Here is a 21,231-nt window from a genome sequence, read left to right on the forward strand (position 1 = left end):
CAGGTTATGTATATTTCATGCCCCGTTAAAAAACATCTCTGACCGAAGAGCCATGATATGCAATGTCAGCAGAAACTCTCCTCTGCCCAATGCATCACAATGCATCTTGCTCTGTGATCATGCGCCTAGCTGAGTTGGTACTCACATAATATAATTTTTGATGTCTTTAACCATCTTTAGCTTTGTATACTGATAGCTCCTTCAGGCTATGTGTGTCAATGGCAGCTGTGAGCAAAGAGGGGAGAAACTTCTGTTCAAGCAGTTGCTATCGCTTCATGAGGGAAGCTGTTTTAAAAGCTGGAAGGCACATCCCCACAGAATATCACATATGGTCCTGCTCCAGTGTCTTTACTCCCAACTTTTCTTAATGGATTTATAGGATGAAAAAGAAAGGAGGGCTATTAAAAAGAAAAGAAAGGCAAAACTAGACAGAAATTACTGTCATTTCCAGCAATAATTATGCAAGGTGGCATAAAAGCTGATAATCTAAATATGTCATTGAACTTGTGTTTTAGAGAGACAGCTTGGTGTAATAATAATAATAATTATAATGTGTATCCCGCCCCTCTGAAAACAATCTCAGTTTAGTAGTTAGAGTGTTGGACCAGGACTCTGGGAGACCAGGGGTTAAATCCCCACTTGGCCATAGAAACCACTGGGTGACCTTGAGTAAGTCAAACTCTCTCAGTTCTAGAGGAAGGCAAGAGCAAATCCCCTATGAGCAAATCTTCGGTCCATCATGAGTCAAAAAGTACTTCAAGGTACACAACAACAACAATAGCAACAACATCAAATATGTATTTATTGAGACCAGTTTTTAAAATATTTCATCACCCCTTTCTTTGTTCTCTTCCCTGCTTAACTACTCCTAAACCACACATGCACCAGAGTGCAGGTTGCAGGACTGCATGTTCCAGCAATTCTAACCAGCATAGACAATGGTGAAGAGTTCACCTCCACTGGACTTTGATCCAGAAGACAGAATCAAAATTCAAGATGACCTTAATAGATTAGAAAGCTGGGCCAAAGCTAACAAAATGAAATTAAACACAGAGAAATGTAAGGTACTGCACTTAGGGTAGAAAAATGAAATGCATAGATATAGAATGGGGAAAACATGGCTTAATGAGACTACATGTGAAAGGGATCTAGGAGTCCTCATAGACCACAAGTTGAACATGAGTCAACAGTGTGAGGCAGCAGCTAAAAAGGCCAATATGATTCTAGGCTGCATCAACAGAAGTATCGTGTCTAGATCAAGGGAAGCAATAGTATTGTACTACTCTATATTGCTTTGGTTAGACCTCACCCGGAATACTGTGTCCAGTTTGGGCACCACAATTCAAAAAGGATGTTGACAGGTTGGAGCATTACAACAGGAGGGCCACCAAAATGGTGAAGGTTCTGGTAAACATGCCTTATAAGGAAAGACTTAGGGAGCTGGGGACGTTTAGCCTGGAGAAGAGAAGGTTAAGAAGTGATATGATAGCCCGGTTTAAGTATTTGAAGGGGTGTCACATTGAGGATGGAGTGGTCTTGTTTTCTGCTGCTCCAGAGACTATAACATGAAACATTGGATGCAAGCTACAGGAAAAGAGATTCCACCTCAATATTAGGAGGAACTTCCTGACAGTAAGAACCGTTCTACAGTGGAACACACTCCCTCAGAGAGTGGTGGAATCTCCTTCTTTGGAGGTCTTTAAACAGACCTTTAAACATCTGTCAGGAATGCTGCTATTATGAGTTCCGGCATGGGAAGGTTTGGACCAGATGACCCTTGTGGTCTCTTCCAACTCTACAATTCTATGATTCTATGACTTCCTATCATCATTTTGATAAAGGCTTTGATGGCAATTGGAGGCAATTGGGCACACTGTCTGGGGGAGGGATGTGGCCCACAAGGATGGGTTGCCTTGCTGTGCCTTTTCTAAAACCTACCTGTCTTGATTTCATTTTCTTTTTGGAAAGCAAACTGACTTCCTATCCTCTTTGCTTTCTCTCCAGCAAGTCAGTACAGAACCAATCGAATGTCGACATTCAACTATGCATTTTTGCTTTCACTTCACATAAACTATGGGCATAATCCATCCCCAGTTATTCTGTGCACCCACTTGGTTACCGCTATGCAAAAATAACACCTTTTTTTGGGCTGGAATCTTGTTTCAGCTACTTAGCTAAGCATACTTAAGTTAAATATACTTAACCAAGTATAAGTATACAAAGAGCTCTTGTAGCACTTTTGACATTAACTGAAAGATATTATAGCATAAACTTTTCTTCCTTAAATAAGTAATCTCTCCTGGCCAGACTCCCTCCCCTCCCCTCTCCAAAAACAAAACAACAACAACAACAACAACAACAACCCTGATTTAAAAACACCATTCACCCATGCTGTGATCTCTGGAAGAATGGAGTTACGATTATGGCAATAGTGTCACGATCATGACTAAGTAGCAATTGTGAACATGAAACAGCTACCTAGGTTTACTCATCTGTAACTGTTTCATATTCACAATTGCAACTTAGGCATGGTACACACAGCATTAAAGCGCCGTGCTGGCACCGTACTAGGGTTAAGGGGCCATGCAGCAACCGCACGGTCCTTAACCCTAGTATGGCGTGGTGCCGTAACAATGGCGGCGCCCTGTATATATGAGCACTGCCATTGTTACATAAGCACAGCGCAGCATCCGCACATTGCTATACAGTTCTTACATAACCAGTGCGCAAGTGGCGCACTTGTTACGCCGCCCCTGCGGTTTTAAAAGAACCCACTTTTTGCGGGTTCTTTTTCCTCCACAGGGAAGCCGTGCGGTTTGGCGGCTGTGGCTTCCCTGCGGAGGAAAAAAATGCCACCACCACTCTGGACATCAAGTCAGGTATGTACCGGGCCTTAGTCACAATTGTGACCATTTTGCTACAATTCTAATTCCCACCTCAACCTAATTTACCAAGCATCAGCTGTATAGGGAGAAGAAGGTCCATTTTACTGGCAATTGGAGCATGGATGAATGATGTTTCCATCAGGGTTTGGGAGGTTGAGCCAGGAGAGTTTACTTGGTTAAGCAACTGATACAGAACTCTGGACTTAATTTCCCCCCCTCCCCATTTCTAGTTTAAAAATAGAGGTGAAAATTCTGTTTGCTGCAAAGAAACAGTTTGTAAAGGGACACTGCATCTGAAGAATTAAACCAGACAGCCATTCTTTTCCTGTTAAGGTGACCAGTGGTTAGTGCCAGCTCCTGTTGGCCTTTTGGGGGCTGAGTAGAGATTTTTGTTGCAGATTTTTAAATATCAATTTGCCAAATTTTAGTACAAATTGCTATGTCTTTGGGATGGAAAGAATATGGGCTTTAAAAATATATATATGTGGGAGAAGCCAAAATGGATAACTTGTTCCAACCCGATCCACTGACAGAAGTGCTTAACCCTTAAAAATTTAGATTTGAACCCAAGTGTACTCAGCTGAACTCCCTGTTTTGGAGTCATCTATATTGCAGGAAATTCAAGAGCTTAAGAGAAAGTGGCAAAGGCCATTCAGTTGTGCTCCTAAAATGATCATTTAGTTTTATATGGACCTCATCTGAGTCTTTTGAAGTTAACCACCTCTGTGCTCACATCCAGTAATCTCTGCCTTGGCTACAGGTGGCTTGAGAGGCATATTCTGCTGTCATGCAGAGATGAGCAGAAACAAACTGGAAAAGAGCATGCAAAGATGAATAACATTCTGCACATATCACTGTCAGTAAAACGTAGCTTAGAAATCATGTCTTGCAGCTCCCCCTGCTGGATAGGACAACAGTAAAGCAGAAGGCAGAGAAATAAATCTTAGGAGTTTTGACTAGAGCAGAACCATTGAATCAATTGAATTTACTTGGGATTCTGAGTAAGACAGCATCGCGTAGTGGTTTGAGTGTTGGACTATGACGCTGGAGACTAGGGTTCGATTTCCAGCTCGGCCACAAAATCCACTGGGTGACCTTGGACGACTCACACTCTCAGCTTCAGGGGAAGGCAATGGCAAACCTGCTCTGAACAAATCTTGCCAAGAAAACCCCATCATGATAGATTTGCCTTAGGGTCACCATCAGTTGGGAAGGACTTGTAGGCACACAACAACAAAGGATTCTGGACAACAGCAAATTACAAACCTGATATAAATGGACACACAGGTGGAACTGTTGAGTACAATAGCTAAAACAGAAGGTGTTAAGAGAGTCAGGGGTGTGTGGTTAGGAGGTATGCTTTCCCTACTAGGCTAGGGGCCAATCCTTTTCTGCAGCAGAAAGGGGTGAATTTCCATTGTCAAACAAGATATCAACACTTGTCACCATCCTTGAAGCATCTTGGTAATCTTCCATACCACCTGCGAGTTTGTGTCTTGGAACATCCTGGAATTTCCTTTCTTCAAGTGGGCAGTGGTTTGCACCATCATTAATTCCCATAATGCCCTCAAAGGCTGCAACACTGGGGAATTTAAATAGCAGCAGAAGACTGTGTGGCTTCAAGTTGTCTCTGACTCCTTGCATCCCTAAGGTGGTGAACCTATTGTGGGGTTTTCTTGGCAAATTTCTTCAGAAAGGGTTTGCCATCCTCTGAGGCTGAGAGAGCCCAAGGTCACTCAGTTGGTTTCCATGGCTAAGTTGGAATTCAAATCCTGGTCACCCAGTGTCTCAGTTCAACACTCAAACCACGATACCATGCTGGACTGGCTAATTAAGCTAAAAAGCTATGAATATTCAAAAATATTTCAAAAATCATTAAAAAAACATGTATTTTGAGGGTCAAGAAACCCTGACAAGAATCCTGGGCTGGCAAGGCTCTTTAAAGTTCAGGATTCATTCTGGGCAAAATCATTTGCATAGAAAACAGCATTTTCAACACAGAAAATAGGATTTTTCATGCAGAAAATCATATTTTTATGCAGAAATGTTTTTGCTGTGCAGAAAAATTTCACCCACCACCTGTGAATTTTGCATAAAGTAAGTCCCCAGTTATAGCCATTAAAACATGTGGGCAAGTTACACTCTCTCACCCTTAGAGGAAGTCAATGGCAAACCCCCTCTGAACCAATCTTTCCAAGAAACACCTGTGATATGTTTGCTTTAGGATTGCCATAAGTTGGAAATGACATAAAAGCACACAGCAACAACAAACAATTTGGTCTGGATTCTAGAAGATTTGAAGAAGAAACACTAACACTTCTCTTGTGGCTCTAATTGTATAACTACAATTTTCTTACCCGCCCTAAAAAAAAATATTTCCCTTGCACGTGTGCAATACAATCAGCAACTGTTTTGTATTTTGCAAATGACCTGAAATGGCATTTTGGTTACCTTTGGCCATAAACATTTATCTCTTAGTTCAGTAAATAAATGACAAATCTAAAGGTAGCATGAAAAGGTTTCCACTATGTATGGCATAGGTAAACACTTTGTTGTAATGACAGTATTTTAAGCAGTCAAGCATTCAGAACAAGAATGTTTGAATAAGGAGATATGTGTCATCCCCCCCCCCCCCAATTTTTGAGATGTTTTACTAATACAAAGCCAGATTTACCATTCAGCTGACTGAAGAGTTCACTTCAGTTGCCATATGCTAGTAGGCAGCAGGGTGGTTTTAGTAGGTAGACATAGGTGATATAAAGCCTGCTCTGCACCTCCTGAGTCTCTGCCTTCAAGCATGGTGAAATATTTTCTCTCATTATCATTATTAAAAAAAGATTCATCTGTCAATCTAGTCAGCTTTGTTCTCCAGATAACATAGTATCTGAGACAAACCATGTTTATGGCTGCATCTGCACTGCAGAAATAATGCAGTATGAAACCACTTTAACTGCTATGGCTTGGTGCTATGGAATTCTGGGATTTGTAGCTTTGTGAAGTACTTAGCCTTCTCTGTCAGAGAGCAAAACAAGCTAAAAATCCCAGCATTCCATAGCACTGACCCATGGCAGTTAAAGTGCTGTCAAACAGCATTGTTTCTGCACTACAAATGCAGCCTCTGTTTTCTTGGTGTGTGAGTCGTTTTACTTTTTTCTTTCCATGACATGTATTGGATCTTTCACTCCAAAATCAGGAACCTCCAAATCCACCTTGAAATTGGAGCCAGTTTCAGTTTTTAATAATTAGATATTTAAACCAGGATCAAGACAGATTATGCATTGTGATCTTTGTGCAGTGGCTATGTTCCTGGGTCTGCAAAGGCACTGATTCTCAAACTCCCACCCCCAGCCCCTCTTTACATCTACATGTACATGCCCCCCTCACTCAGTAACCTATATGAATAAAAATACAATGGGTCTTTGGTATTCACTGAAGTTTGGTTCCCGGACCACTACCACCACCACTGTGGATACCAAAATCCATGGATGCTCATGTCCCATGAAATATAAAGGCCTAGTAGCATTGTGTCCATTATATAAAAAGGAAAAATCAAGGTTTGCTCCTTTGGAATTTATATTTAGAAACATATTTTAAGCCCTGGATAGTTGAATACCTGGATACGGAGGGGCAACTGTATTTTGTTTTCTAGTGTGTGTTATGCCTCTCATTTAAAGCTATTTGGTTTCTAATGTTCCCTTGTTTAGACAGTGTCTCTTCCTAATTTCAGAGTACTAAAATTTCAGAGTACATTTTAGAGTACAGTGGGCCTTTGTTATCCACTGGGGTTTGGTTCCAGGACCTCTCATGGATATCAAAATCCATGGATGCTCAAGTCCCAATCTTTTAGTGTCCCTTACATTAAAATAGTGTCCCTTACATAAAATGGTGAAATCGAGGTTTGCTATTTGGCATGTATACTTTTTTTTTAACAGTTTCAAGCTGCGGATGCTTGAATCTGTGCATAAAGATTCTGTGGATATGGAGGGCCAACAGTAGTTCCTCATTTTGGAGAAATGGTTGGGGCAGCTGAGCAGCCATTGCTCCAGCCATTTCTCCCAAATTGCATGTGTCAGCGCCTTACCAAGAGGTCAACTACTTACCAAAGCCAGCTATTCTGTGAATGTGCACTCAGCAGTGGTCTTGGTAAGCAGCAGGTGGCTGTGATTGCTGCTCCTTTTCCCTCCTGAAGCTCATGCATTGGGTGTAATGGTGGGGTAGTAACCTTTGCACCAACCCCCTCCCTAACCACCGCTAAGCCCTAGCCACCCTGCCACATTTTACCACTTGCTTCCTTCTCTTCCTCTCTCACTCCTTGCCACATAGTTTGATGCTGAAGGGGATGCTGGAAAACTGTTTCAAACACCTCCCCTCCCTTGAAGGTGAGCTAATCAGCACCAGAGATTCATGCCCACCCTTGAGAAACTTTCACCGACACTGGAGGAGTGCACCCCACTGTTTGAGAACCTAGGTGCTACGTAAAGGTCCTGATGGCATGGCAATGTCTCCACTTTCTGAGAGAACGGTGTAATGGTGTGAGCATTGGACTATGAGTCTAGAGCTATGGAAACCCACTGGGTGACCTTGGGCAAGTCCCATACTCTCAGCTTCAGACGAAGACAATGGCAAATCCCCTCTGAAGAAATATGCCAAGAAAACCCTATGATAGGTTCACCTTGGGGTCACCATAGGTCAGAAATGAGTTGAACACACACACACACACACACACACACACACACGTCAGTTTACAATGACATAATTATCCAGTCTGGTGCCAGACCATGTATTTAAAATAGAAATTAATATTTCCAAAATAAGGGAAGTGACAAGACAAAAGAAATCAGAAATGAGAAGTATTTCATTGCAAATATTTTACTATAAAAATATACAGGTTACTGAGTGGTACAATTCAGGTGGTAGGGTAACACATTAGCACCCCTCTCTCATTGCAAACAAGTATGAGTAACCTCTGGTCATTACCTATTTGAGGGCTGGAAGCACTGTTGTCTATGCTTACCATGAGGAGACACAAAGTCCCCCACACACACTCACCACCATCTAACTTTTACTTTCAAACAAAGGTTTTGTGTCACTCAGAGCATCATTGGATCCTATGTACTGCCAGGTGCAATATAAACAAGAGAAATATGATGTTGAAGCCTAATGATGCATCCACAACCATCTCCCCAACAATTAACTTTACTGTGCATCAGATGTATCAGGAGGAGGAAGTCCATTTTTGCTTGTGATTGGAGCATGAGTGAATGATGTTTCTATCAAGTTTTGGGGTGAAGAGCTCAGGCCAGAAGAAGTTACTTAGTACATTTAACTAAGTAGCTGGTGTAGAATACTTGCCATTATCACCTTGCAAAACACTGCATAGAAAATGTGGGTTTTGTGCAAAAAACAAAAACAAAACAACAACAAAATTCCAGAACACTCTGTGACAGTGAAATACTCATAGAAAGCTTTGTTGCTCTGTTATTCTTTCCAATAGGGCTTCCCAACTGTTGGGAAACCCATTCTTTGACAAGAAAACAAATAATAGAGAGTATTCTTTCCATCTCTAATCACAGAGCTGGTGCTATGTTGCAGATAGAGTTGAATGCACAGCTGAAAGCTGGGTTCAGCTTGTTGCTTTGCAGGGTGAGGTTTAACCAGTCATCAGTTTTAGCCAACCTACCTTGTTGTTGTGAAAATAAAATGTGGGTGGTGAAACTCTGTACCTATGTTCATTATTGAACTCAGAGATATTTCTGAATAAGTAGTATGGAGGAATCCTTGCTAAGAAAAATAGGAAGAAGACAGATGAATCCTTGCTTTCAAGAAGACCTATCCTTGATACAAGAAATAGAGAAGATAGTTCTCTTACTATCCTACTCTTCCACCAAGAAAATATTTTGCACAAAAAAATATAGTGCACAGCGAAACTGATGAATTCATTTCCTTGAACTGGCCACCAACCTGAGTAGTTTTTAAAAGGAATTAGACAAAGATATGAGGATAAGATTGTCAAAAATATACTACTTCCAGGATAGAAGCAATTTTCCTCTCATTTCCAGTTGCTGGAAGATGCTCTTGAGGTAATCTCTGGAGATCATGCTGTACCTCGATGTATTTCTTTATATATATATATTTAAAAGTATAATAACTTTTACATCTATTGTATTTTTCCCGTTTCTTCCAGATATATACAATGAACATATAGTACACATGCACTTAACTCCTTATTTTCGTTTGTCATTTATACCTTCTTTTTTTTCTTGACTAAAACTTCCATCCTTTGGAAACTTACTTTCATATTGACCTTTGCATTTGTTAATCTTTAAAACATAACTCTGTATGCTGTTGGCATGGGATTTGCAGTTTAGAGTGAGGCAATTAGGATTCTCAGTCGAAGAGCTTGAGTACTTCACCAAACTACACATCCCAGGATTCCATAGGACACAGCCATACCAATTAAAGATGAATGACAGAGCTAGAATTATGTAGTGTGAAAAGGTCCCAGTTATCTTCATTTCAAAACACTGATTTAGGAGAGAACAAGAAAGTGCACCATGACAACAGAAGCAAATCTCTACTGGACCAAACCAGACACCATGCTAGCATTATTCTTCTGGGCTGGCCAATGAAATACATCGAGGTATCAGAAAAGATGATGGGCCAGGGGAAGTGTATAAAGTTTAGAGATAAATAACCAAACAATTGGCAAAATTGGAAAAACATATGTTTATATTGGGAAAAATTAGCAGAAATTAATATAAACCAGAAAAGGTGAAGGAATTGGTTAAATATTGAGTTATGTTTTAAAGATTAACAAATGCAAAGGTCAATATGAAAGTAAGTTTCCAAAGGATGGAAGTTTTAGTCAAGAAAAAAAAGAAGGTATAAATGACAAACGAAAATAAGGAGTTAAGTGCATGTGTACTATATGTTTATTGTATATATCTGGAAGAAACGGGAAAAATACAATAGATGTAAAAGTTATTATACTTTTAAATATATATATATATATATAAAGAAATACATCGAGGTACAGCATGATCTCCAGAGATTACCTCAAGAGCATCTTCCAGCAACTGGAAATGAGAGGAAAATTGCTTCTATCCTGGAAGTAGTATATTTTTGACAATCTTATCCTCATATCTTTGTCTAATTCCTTTTAAAAACTACTCAGGTTGGTGGCCAGTTCAAGGAAATGAATTCATCAGTTTCGCTGTGCACTGTATTTTTTTGTGCAAAATATTTTCTTGGTGGAAGAGTAGGATAGTAAGAGAACTATCTTCTCTATTTCTTGTATCAAGGATAGGTCTTCTTGAAAGCAAGGATTCATCTGTCTTCTTCCTATTTTTCTTAGCAAGGATTCCTCCATACTACTTATTCAGAAATATCTCTGAGTTCAATAATGAACATAGGTACAGACTGTGGGCACAAACTGTGGGCACAAACTGTGACCATGGCCATTTTCTTGCCCAGAATAGTAAGCATGAAGAGGATAACAGCTTGTGATTTTATTTTCTTTGACTGGAGAGCCTAGTCTTTCATGATTTGCTGAGGGAGCTGCAGGTGTACAGCCTGTGTTCAAAATTAGGACAGTTTCTTGGTGGCTAAATATAGCCTTTGACTGCTCCAATTTAAGGACCCAACACATATGCATATTACAGTAATATGCATATTTTATTTAATTATATATGTTGTCTCTAAGCTTGGTTAGAAGATTCTGAGTGGGCAAATAGGGTGGGCTTACCCAAAGTTAAAAAAGCAAAGCTGGGAAAGGTGGGGACTCCATGATCACTCCCATGGTGACTGTAACTGCACAGAATCTCAGTGAGATCTACAAATTCAAAATGCCTTACAGGAGGAGCATGTGTTACCTGTGATTTTGGGATGCAGTCCATCATCACTTCTTCATGAAGTGTGATTGTCACACGGCATGGCAAATTTTGTGATGTTTGCAATGCAATCTGCTGTTATTAGATTCCAGATGTCCATATATCCATACCATGTTCATGCTGGAGATTCACAACATGATAACTTCTGGTACCAATTTGCCCATTTTGGTCATTTTTATGACATCTTTGTCATGATCATCTGATGCCCGTCATGCATCTTCTCTACTCCTTCCCACTCATCTTACCTCACAGGACATGAAGCACTCCTGAAGAAGCTGATGCAGTGACAGTTGCTTCAGGTGGAATAATGGCCACCATCAAGGTTGGGATCTTTTCTCCATGGAATCTCTCTGAACCATTTACATTCTGCTGGCCATCATAAGCACTAAACTCTCCCCCCACCTTCCATATCCCTTATTCATTGTGTGTATCATGTCTTGGGCTGAGACTGAGAGCATGGGAGTGTTATGCTATTTTCCATGTAAGATGCTCTGTAAGTCTTTTGGCTAAAGGGTATGAATCAATAATCAATCAATCAATCAATCAATATTTCTCAACTTTGTTGTTGTTGTGCACCTTTAAGTAATTTCTGACTTATGGTGATATTAAGGTGAACCTATCATGGGCTTTTCTTGGCAAGATTTGTTCAGAGAGGGTTTGCCTTGGCCTTGTACTGAGGCTGAGAGACTGTGACTTACCCAAGGCAGTAACGTCACTAGGTTGGTATCATCCTGTGCAATAACTCATGGTTTCATATTCCCAATTGACATCCTCCCATACCACACCATATAGAATCCTTAGTAATGCTTTTTGTACTCATGTTACTCATAAATTCTAATTCCTGTACATCACTGAATGTAATGGCACTAGTTGTGACATAAACAAGTAGCAAAATTAAAAGTATACCTTTAAATTACAATATCATCTTACTTACTTCACAGGTGGATGCGACGGTCAGGAGCACCTGTTATCAGCTTTGGCTGATATGCCAGCTGCGTCCCTACCTGAGCCGGGGGGACCTTAAAACAGTAGTACATGCTCTGGTAACCTCTCGTTTGGATTTCTGCAATGCGCTCTACATGGGGCAACCCTTGTACCATACCCAGAAGCTGCAATTGGTGCAGAATATGGCGGCTAGACTGGTCACTAATACATCTAGGACCAGTCACATAACACCGGTCTTAAAAGACCTTCATTGGCTGCCCATTCACTTCCGGGCGCAATACAAGGTGTTGGTTATTACCTATAAAGCCCTAAATGGCTTGGGCCCAGGGTACTTGGAGGACTGCCTCTCTCCATATAACCTGCCCCGCACACTCAGATCAGCCAGGAAGCAAATGCTAAGCGTTCCGGAGGCTAGATTGGCTACCACCACCAGGAGGGCCTTTTCTATTTTGGCCCCCAAGCTCTGGAACTCGCTCCCCGGAGAGCTCCGCTCGGCCACCTCCTTAGCCCAATTTAAGAAGGGGCTGAAAACACACTTTTTCGAGCAGGCATACCCCTGACTCCTGACTTCTGTATGCTCTCCCTCCCCTCCTGACAGCACTGCTGAGCTGGCATGAGATATGGTTTTGTTATTTGTATATGGGGGGATTTTTAATATATTCATGTTTTAATATTTATATTGTATGTTATATATGCTGTTAAACCGCTTTGATCAATGGAAAAGTGGTATATAAATAAAATTTTATTTTTTATTATATTATTATTATCATGGCAACAGCCTAGATGTATTGACATGTGCATAGCTTCATGTGGGTAAAGTGAAAATTTGGTAAGATGTGATGTTTTACAATAAAATTTAAAAAGTGTGTGTGTGTGTGTATAATTTTAAAATTAAATGTTTAAAATTTCTTCTAAAAACCCAGGGCCTCTCCTTTTTCCTCCCACTGAGCCTTGCTCCACTCACAACATGTCTTCCATTGAGCTCCAGCATTTTAAAGGGACACAGGCGAATGTCACAGCCCATTTCTCCTAGAAGTGTTTGGTAAGCAGTGGTGACATCTCCCCTTTAGGGTGTTACTTGATCACCTAGCAGCCTGCACTCCCACAGCCCCCTTGTGATGCCCCTTGTCCAAAGTCAAGTACCAAGTGGATTTCCATGGCTAAGGTGGGAGTTGAACTCTGGTCTCCAGTGTCATAGGCCAGCACTCAAACCATGCTGGCCCCATATCCTTCTAATTATTCTTCTTCTTGTGTGCATTCAAGTTGTTTCCAACTTATGACAAACTGAAGGGAAACCTATCAGGAGTTTTACTTGGAAAGATTTATTCAGAGTGTGTTTGCTTTTGCCTTCCTCTGAGGCTGAGAGAATATGGCTTGTCCAAGATCACACAGTGGGTTTCCATGCCAGAGCAGGGATTCAAACTATCGTCTCCAGTGTCACAGTCCAATGCTCAAACCACTAAGACCCATTGACTTCTCATTCGTATGTGTTCTTATTCTTAGGTATGTAATTTACTGCAGTTTTAATGTAATGGGTCTTAGAAGCTGTGTATCAAGTATCTTTCAGCTTGCCTTGAGGTCAGATTTGGCTTTTTACACTTGGTTGCAAAAGATAAGAGGACAGAGCAGTAGATTTGGATCAGAAAGTTCTAGGTATGAACATCAATCCAGCCATCAAGTTCACTGAATGACTGTGTTCAATAATAGGAGTGATCATCACTCTGTACATTATCATGGACTCTTTGGAAGTATACAGGGATCCTGAGCACTTCAGGGATTGCAGTTTATTATGTATTTTTGTTGCTTCAAACAAATAGTCATTTAAGTGACTCAGACAAGTTGTTGGTTAAGTACAATCTAAGTTAATGTTGGACCAAGCTTTCGTAGGCGGTCAATGATTTAAAACAAGATGTAGTACATCAGACTCTCTTTTCTTTACCCCGCTTCTTTACTCCTTATCAGTTGATCCCTTACCGTTGTACAAAATTTTCAAACAGAGGCTGGATGGTCATTTGTTGGGGGTGATTTGATTCTGTATTCCTGCAGGATAGGAGGTTGGACTGGATGATCCTTGAAGTCACTTCCACTCTTATGATTCTATTAGTCTAAGTCTGTTTAACAATTCTGTTATTCTTTGATCCAAAGTATGCACAAGGGCATGAATCCTATTGGCTACTCCCAACTAGAGTAGATTCACTGAATCCATTGTTGAATCATGAGCCAGCATATAGGTAATTGCTTTCATTCCATGAGTTTACTCTAGTTGGGACTAACCAATAGGATTCACACCTAGGTTTATATCATTGTTTTACCCCTTTGAACTATTTCTATTAACACCTGGTCCCGTTACAGACCACCCCTTAGGGGCGGCCTGTAGGCACACCTTTCCCTGCCGGATCGGGGCCTCAGTGGCCAGAGCGGCAGCTGCTGAGGCCCCGATCCGCCGCTTTTCGGGCTGCGGGGAAGCGGCAAAAGGCCCCTTCCCCGCAGCCTGGAAAGGGGTGTTCTTGGGGCTTCAAGCCCCAAGGACACCCCGCGGCGGCGGGGAGAAAGAGAAAGGGGCCGTTTGGCCCCTTTCTCCTTTGGTCCGCTGGGCGCAGCTGTCTGAAGGCTGCGCCCAGCGGACCAAACGAGGCAGGAGCTCTGAAATGGAGCTCCTTCCGGGGTCGTGGAAAGGGCGCCCTAGGCACCCTACCGCGACCCCAATACATCACAACCGCGCCGCCTCGTTTGGAGGCGGCGCGGCTGTGACATATCGATGACGGCAGCCATGTAGAACGGCCGCTGCCATTTTGTGCGCGCAGCACGCACTAGGGTTAGGGCAGTGCGGAAGCACCGCCCTGCCTTAACCCTAGTACGTGCTCCGCGCATACTTTTTAGCCCGTGTATAATGGGCCCTGGTTACAATTGATGGAGTAGCGAAACTGGATTAGGAGAAGTGTTTCCAGCACAGCTAAGAATTCTGACCATTTATATTTTTATATCCCATTTCCAGAAACCCTGGCTAAAGAATTATGCTTATGACCAGAGTTGAGAAATGGTGATGCCACATGATGTTTGGTGATAGCTATGTATAACCAGAGCCCCGTTTTCAGCCAGATGAGGTCTGCGGCAGCTGTATGTTGTTGCCCTGATCTGGCCTTTCCAGGGTGCGAAAAGGAGCCACAAAAACTGGCTCCTTTTTGTGCCCTTAAAAGGGTGCAATAGGTGTGGTGCCATGGCTATATAAATCATAGAATCATAGGGTTGGAAGAGACCACAAGGGCCATCTAGTCCAACCCCCTGTCATGCAGGAACTGTCAATCAAAACATACCCACTCCTGGAGCTCCTTCAGTGCTATGTCATGCAGGCGCAGTGCTGGAAGAGTGCAGTGATGTCGCATGCCATGTGGTGCAGTGTGTGGTGTCACGATGCCTTGGAGCAGAGCCTGGACATGTGTTGTGTAAACACTATGCCCTGACTCCGTCCCCAGGACAGCCCAAAGTGTCGGTCTGCACAGCGCCTAACTTAGGGAAGAGAAGTTTATTGGGCATTAGCTCAGAGGGACATATTAGAGAAATCCCAGGTCCAGAAGCAGTATACTACTAAGTGATCAGTGTCAGAGAGCACTATTGTCTACATGACACATTTGTGGATTCCCTGAAAAAACTGGCTACTAAGGAGAGAAGAATACTGGTCACATATATCAGGATTCTTATACTGTTACATTCTAAGTTGTCTGTAGTCAATGTGTAATACAGGCACAGGAATTCAATTTTTGATTCATTTGAGAGAAATCTGTAGGGTGTATTTTTGTTTTGTTTTTTGCTGGTGGTGCATGCAGCTGAAAATGGGTCCATTCCCTGCCTTGAAGCCCATTTCAGCAAGATATAAATCAAATAAATAAATTCCATTTTTCTATTTTTTTTAAAAAATAAATCATTGTTTCTGTCAGTCCCTTTCTCTCTGTTTTTCTCTTGCTGACATTCCTTCACCGTTTTCTTCCTCCTCCTGTTCCTCCTCCCCCCTCAGTTAACTGTCAGGAGAAAAGGAGACTGCTCTTGTTTGATATCTGAACTGACTGCTTTTCAAATTAGGCCAAGGGCCATTTGCAGTCCTAGGGCCACAGGTTGCACATTCTCGGTGTATGGGAAGGCTGTTGTTGTTCAATGGGGCTAATTATCATGAGATGCAAGTCACATTCATTCCTCCAGAGTAAAATATATTCTAAAAGCATCTTCCAATGTTGGCATGCCAAATATGTTGCAACTTCAGCACTGGGGAAAGAAAGCAACATTTCTTGATTTATACTGTAGGTAAACCTCAGACTTCATGAGAATGATGAAAAAGATCCTGTAGTCCAGTATATGTAAGCTTAGACCTAATTCTGAAAACAGCCAACAATGTCTATTTCTTTCTTTTTTTTCTTTTTTTTTTTTTTTGAATCTTCTTTTCCGCTGGCATCCTTCTTTGCTGTAATCTGCTAGTTATGTATAAAAGAACCTAGCAGCATAACCAATGTATTCTTAACTGGACAAGGAACAGATGAGCTGTGCCAACACTAGGTCAGTTGAAGCTCTGCTGAATTCAACCTCCTCCTAAGTGAAGAGTGTTGGAAATTACTTAGCATTGCTCTCACTCTGGTCTTTGTTACAGCAGTATGACTGTGTCTTGGGGCTGGCAGAGGTTTGGATTTGGCATAACTCAGTTCTTCCCTAATATGCCCTTTCTCTACTGGTTTTGTAGCTCATCTGCTGACAGATCCAGCAGATTTCCAAAATAAAATAGAATTCACATTGGCAGAAACCATATGCAGCTGGTGCATCTTTGAGTCAGGTTTGCACTATTTCATAACTCAAATGCTTTTGCAGTGATTTCATGTTGTGTCATCCAGTGTTGTCATATTTGTGTTTCTGGTCAAGAAAATGGCCATGGTTAGCCTAGAATCCCAACACCAACTTCATTGGAGTGGGTAGAATTTGCTCCTCTGAAAAACTTCAGCAGGAAAGACCTTGTATGTTCACTTCATTCTCACACATGCACACCAAGTGAATCTATTCCCACTCTGTTTGGGGCATATACGAAGGAAACCTGGTGTAAGATTACTCTTATTTTCTACATATAGTAATCAGCCTTCACCTTACATATTCCTAGAAACATCTGCGCTGTGAAGAGATAGATACAACTGGGCTGGTTGTACAACCAATCTCTATCGCCGTTCTGGCAATGAGCTATTCAGCTTCCCATGGTTCTTGGACTTTATCACACGAGGAAAGCAGAATTTTAACAGATAAAAGTGTCTTTGGCTGTTAATTATCCTACAATGTTGTGTCTGCCCTGCTGCTGCCTTGCATTCCATTTGTAATTACTGTGCACCATTTTTATTGATGGGCAAAACATGTCAAAAGGCTCTCAATCTCACTGCTATTCTATTATTGCCTTCGTGTAATAGGTCCCTTCCTCTGCAGTTCTGTTTCTCAGGTATTCATGTAGGTATGAGTGGGTGTGATTCTGCTCTCCTCTTCCTTTCTTCCCTCTCCTTTGGAATTTCCAAGCAGCTTTGAGAGGGGAGAGAAGCAGTGATCACAGCTGACAACAGCTTCCCTAAGCCGGCTGCTATGTGCACATTCACATCACTAAGGGAGGCAGGGGTTTCAGTGGCAATTGGTCATTTCCCCCTTCTTTCTGGAAGCATTTGGTGGTGTGGAAAGCAGATGGATTGCTGAAGAAGCATCAAAGCACTACTGTGGTGAGAAGTGTGATAAGTATGGGTATGATTCCTTTCTTAAACTAATGCAATTGTGGCAGGAGAGCAGGCTGATGTGATAAACTTTGTGTCAAAAGAGACCCATATCTCAGCCATAGCTTCTCCTACATAAAACAGAGAGGATTTATCATGCAGACACACCCTTGTCTGTGATCCAAATCATAGCCCTATGTTGAAACGCCAGTGTTGGAAAAGAGACATATAAGCTAGGATATGTACGCGCCCCCTGATGGCCTGTTATTACGCCAACAGCATTTGTAGCTTGTGATAGTTGTATGGATTTGCGATCAAGTTTGGAAAAGATGACATTCAGTTTACTTTTCCCCAATCATTACAACATGAGAAAGTGAGTGATTTTCTTTAAGCCATTTACATAACATCAATGCTTATTACAGCTAAACAGGGCTTTACACTTTATGTCAACTCCTTGTGAGCACAAGGTCCATTTGAAGAACAGAAAGAGGAGAAGAGGAGAGGCTGGGTTTTGGAAGAATGTTTCGTTCAGGAGAGTTACCAATGCTCAGTTTCAATGGACTGTTCTACTGACTGAATAAGCTATAATGATCATAAACTAGTCTATGATAGTTAGAAACTGTGGCGGGCTACAGACCGCCGCTTTGCGGCAGTCTGCCACCGCCGCCGCCTGCTCCGTGCGGGAGCCGTAGCAGTCACACTGCGCAGCTCCCGCGCAGAGCAAAAAAGGAGCTCCAAAATGGAGCTCCTTCTTGCGGCGCCTCTGTGACATCACGAGGTGCCGCTGGCGCATTCGCGACGTCATAGGCGCCGCGACACGTCTGGACGCTATGCGTCCGATACGTAAAGATGGCGGCGCCCGTATGAACAGGGCACCGCCATATTGTACATATTCTATACGTACTAGGGTTAGGGGGGTGCGGAAGCACCGCCCCTTCCTAACCCTAGTACGTATAGAATACGTACTAAATGGCGGTGTGTAACCCGCCAGTGTTTTCTATCTATGGTAATTAGATCATAGATGAACATGAGAAGATCCTTCGTGGTCAGAGCACAGATCTGTCTAGTCCAGTGCTGTATGTTCAACAGAACCCACCCAGATTATTCTGGAAATTCATAAGCCAGCTTCCCGTTTATTGTCTATCCACAACATCTAGGACTGCAACTGAACATGGAGGCATAATCTAACTACCATGACACATCATAGTCATCTGTGAATTTATCCAATTCTTTTTTTAAAGCCACCTAATAAGCTAGGAGTGGACAGATTTCATACTTGTGGGATACACCTTGGTTTTGTTTTGTTTTTCTTTGCTTGAACTTTGAGATCCACCAAGTGGAGGCTACTGCAAAAGACTGAAGAATTTTGAGACCACAAATTCACCTTGAGTACCAGAACCAAAGACTGGTGACTGCTGTTCCATATAAAAATTCACTCCTAGTTATCCACCTATTCACAAGTCTTCTTCATTTCACAGCCTTGTGTGTGTGTCCTTATGGTTATTATAAAACAATTCAGAATGATAAATTGGTGCTCACTGAGAGCTCTGAGTAGATTCTAATGCACCTTCTTCCTACCCCTGACTTCTTACCACATCTTGTTGCAATGTACCCTGTTACACAGTTGTGTAAAGAAGTAGTTTTTCTCCAGAACCTATTGACAGTGAACTTAATTTGGTCTTGCATTGTGTAGATGTGGAGAAATGTTCCCTTTGTCCACAGTTGTTGCTGTTTTTTGAAGTAACAAACTTCTGTCATCAGTAGTTTTTCTTCTTTTCCTAGGAAATACATTCCACTGGTTACCCTTTGGTGTAGTTTTCTAAATGTGTACTAACCTGTCCTATTGTGCATTTTATATAAAGACATATTACAATAATTATTGTTTTATTTTCAAGCCATTTCCCAATCATTCCTGCCCTTTTTATCCCACTACAGTTAATTCATTGGTTTGTTTGGATGAGTTTTCCACGATCATCTCATAATCTCTTTTCTTGGCAAACCTCCTTAACATCTATGCAAAATTAGGATTTTGGACTGCATTATACTTACAATAAATCTCTCTTGTTTGTTCACCCACCATCATCAAGCTGAATTGATGAAGTAAAAGGCTCTGCTGTTGCTTTTTGAAAAATAAAAAAATCAGGATATAGAAAGGGAGTATTGCATTAAAGTATTTCTTTATTAATCACTGCAATAGACAAACACAACAAAGCACATAGCTCTTTGAGGAAAGAGCTTTAGCAAACATGTATGGAAACTTGCAAGCTTCTGTGGTTAAAATATACAGTTCTAAATTACCTCTTGGATCAATAACAGTAGGAAGATGGAGATTATCAATCTCTGAGTGGCCTCAGTTACACGGAATTGACTGGCAACCACATAATGACTTTGGGCCCAGCCCACCAGTTTAGAGCCAGGGTGATAGATCTGCAGGTGCCACTCATCATAATTTCCTTATCGACAACATCCATCGGGCCATTTGTCTTCTGGTTGTCTCGGTCCACTTGGAGCACTTTATCCTTCAGAGCCGCCACTGAGAGTGTGATCAATGCACAGCTACAGCTGGTTGAAGGGGACCAAATCCATTGAACAGTTGATTTGGTTCCATTTTACCAGCTTTAGCAAAGCATTCTGGGACTCGTCACAGTTTGCAGAAAGGCAGAAGGGTAAGGGAGTGGGGGACCAAAATCCTTTAGAGTCCCTGAAGCCGATGTTGCACCAGATCCAACAGAACTGTTCTCTAGCAACCACAGTTCTACTTCTGCTAGTAAGTCAACATGATCTCAGAGACTAAGTTGAATAAGGCAGACCAGTTTTTTTTTAAAAAAAGACATAGGGATAAAAATGGATTAGGGAAACTGATTGCTCAACTTGGTGAGTTACCAAGTGCCACTTCATTACCATAATCACAAGTGTTGCATTTCTGTGGCTATTCATACAGTCTGATTTAAGAAGTCCTTCCTGTGTAACAGTTCACTACATGCATCTGAGGAAGTAGACCAAATCTACAAAAGCTTATGTTAGAATTTCTTTTGCACAGTTAGTCTCAAAAGTGCTACAAAATCCCTTTGCTTATTGGTCAGTGAGAGTTAGCCCTTGCCCAGGAAAAACTTGTAGGAAAGAGGAGGTTTGGTTTCTAGAAAAGAGGAGGTTCGACCCAAATGTATGGGGACTTTGTTCCCCTTAGTAATGAAATCTTTTTAATACCACCTGAAGTGAGATGCTTAGTGTATAGCAGCAGCCCTAAGACACTCATCATCCCTGATAATATGTGACCCTTTACCAAGAAAATAAAAGTGAAGCATATGTTGAGAGGCATTGCAGTAAATTAAGCCCAAAACTTACGATAGCCCACTTCAATGTAATTCTAGTTTTCACTGGGTTGCTATTATGGTAAATGATTCCAGCATTACTCTGGATATCCAAAATGCAGTCATTACCTTATATCTGATACTGTTGCATGGGCCTTATAGTAAGAGACAACTCACTTAATTGACTTCTCATAGGCCAAGTTAAATAGTGCAGCACAAAATACTCCACCAGAATTAACTCCCTCTACTGAAAAGCCTGTAATGCCAAGCTGATGCACACACCACATGGATATGATTCAATAACACATCAGATCAATGTCTCACACAACTGGGCAAACAGCTTCCCTACAAGACAATGAAAGTAGAGGTTCTACAAAACCAATATGAGTTTGTGGTGACTGATCTGTGATGGCTGTGAGGGAGAGGATACATTCTTCAGTACAATATAAGGTATTCATTGGGAAAGTAAAGTGAAGGAATT

The sequence above is a fragment of the Sceloporus occidentalis genome, unplaced genomic scaffold (genome assembly GCF_023333645.1).
Source record: "Sceloporus occidentalis isolate IW3139 unplaced genomic scaffold, rSceOcc1.0.p SCAF_3, whole genome shotgun sequence".
NCBI lineage: Eukaryota > Metazoa > Chordata > Lepidosauria > Squamata > Phrynosomatidae > Sceloporus > Sceloporus occidentalis.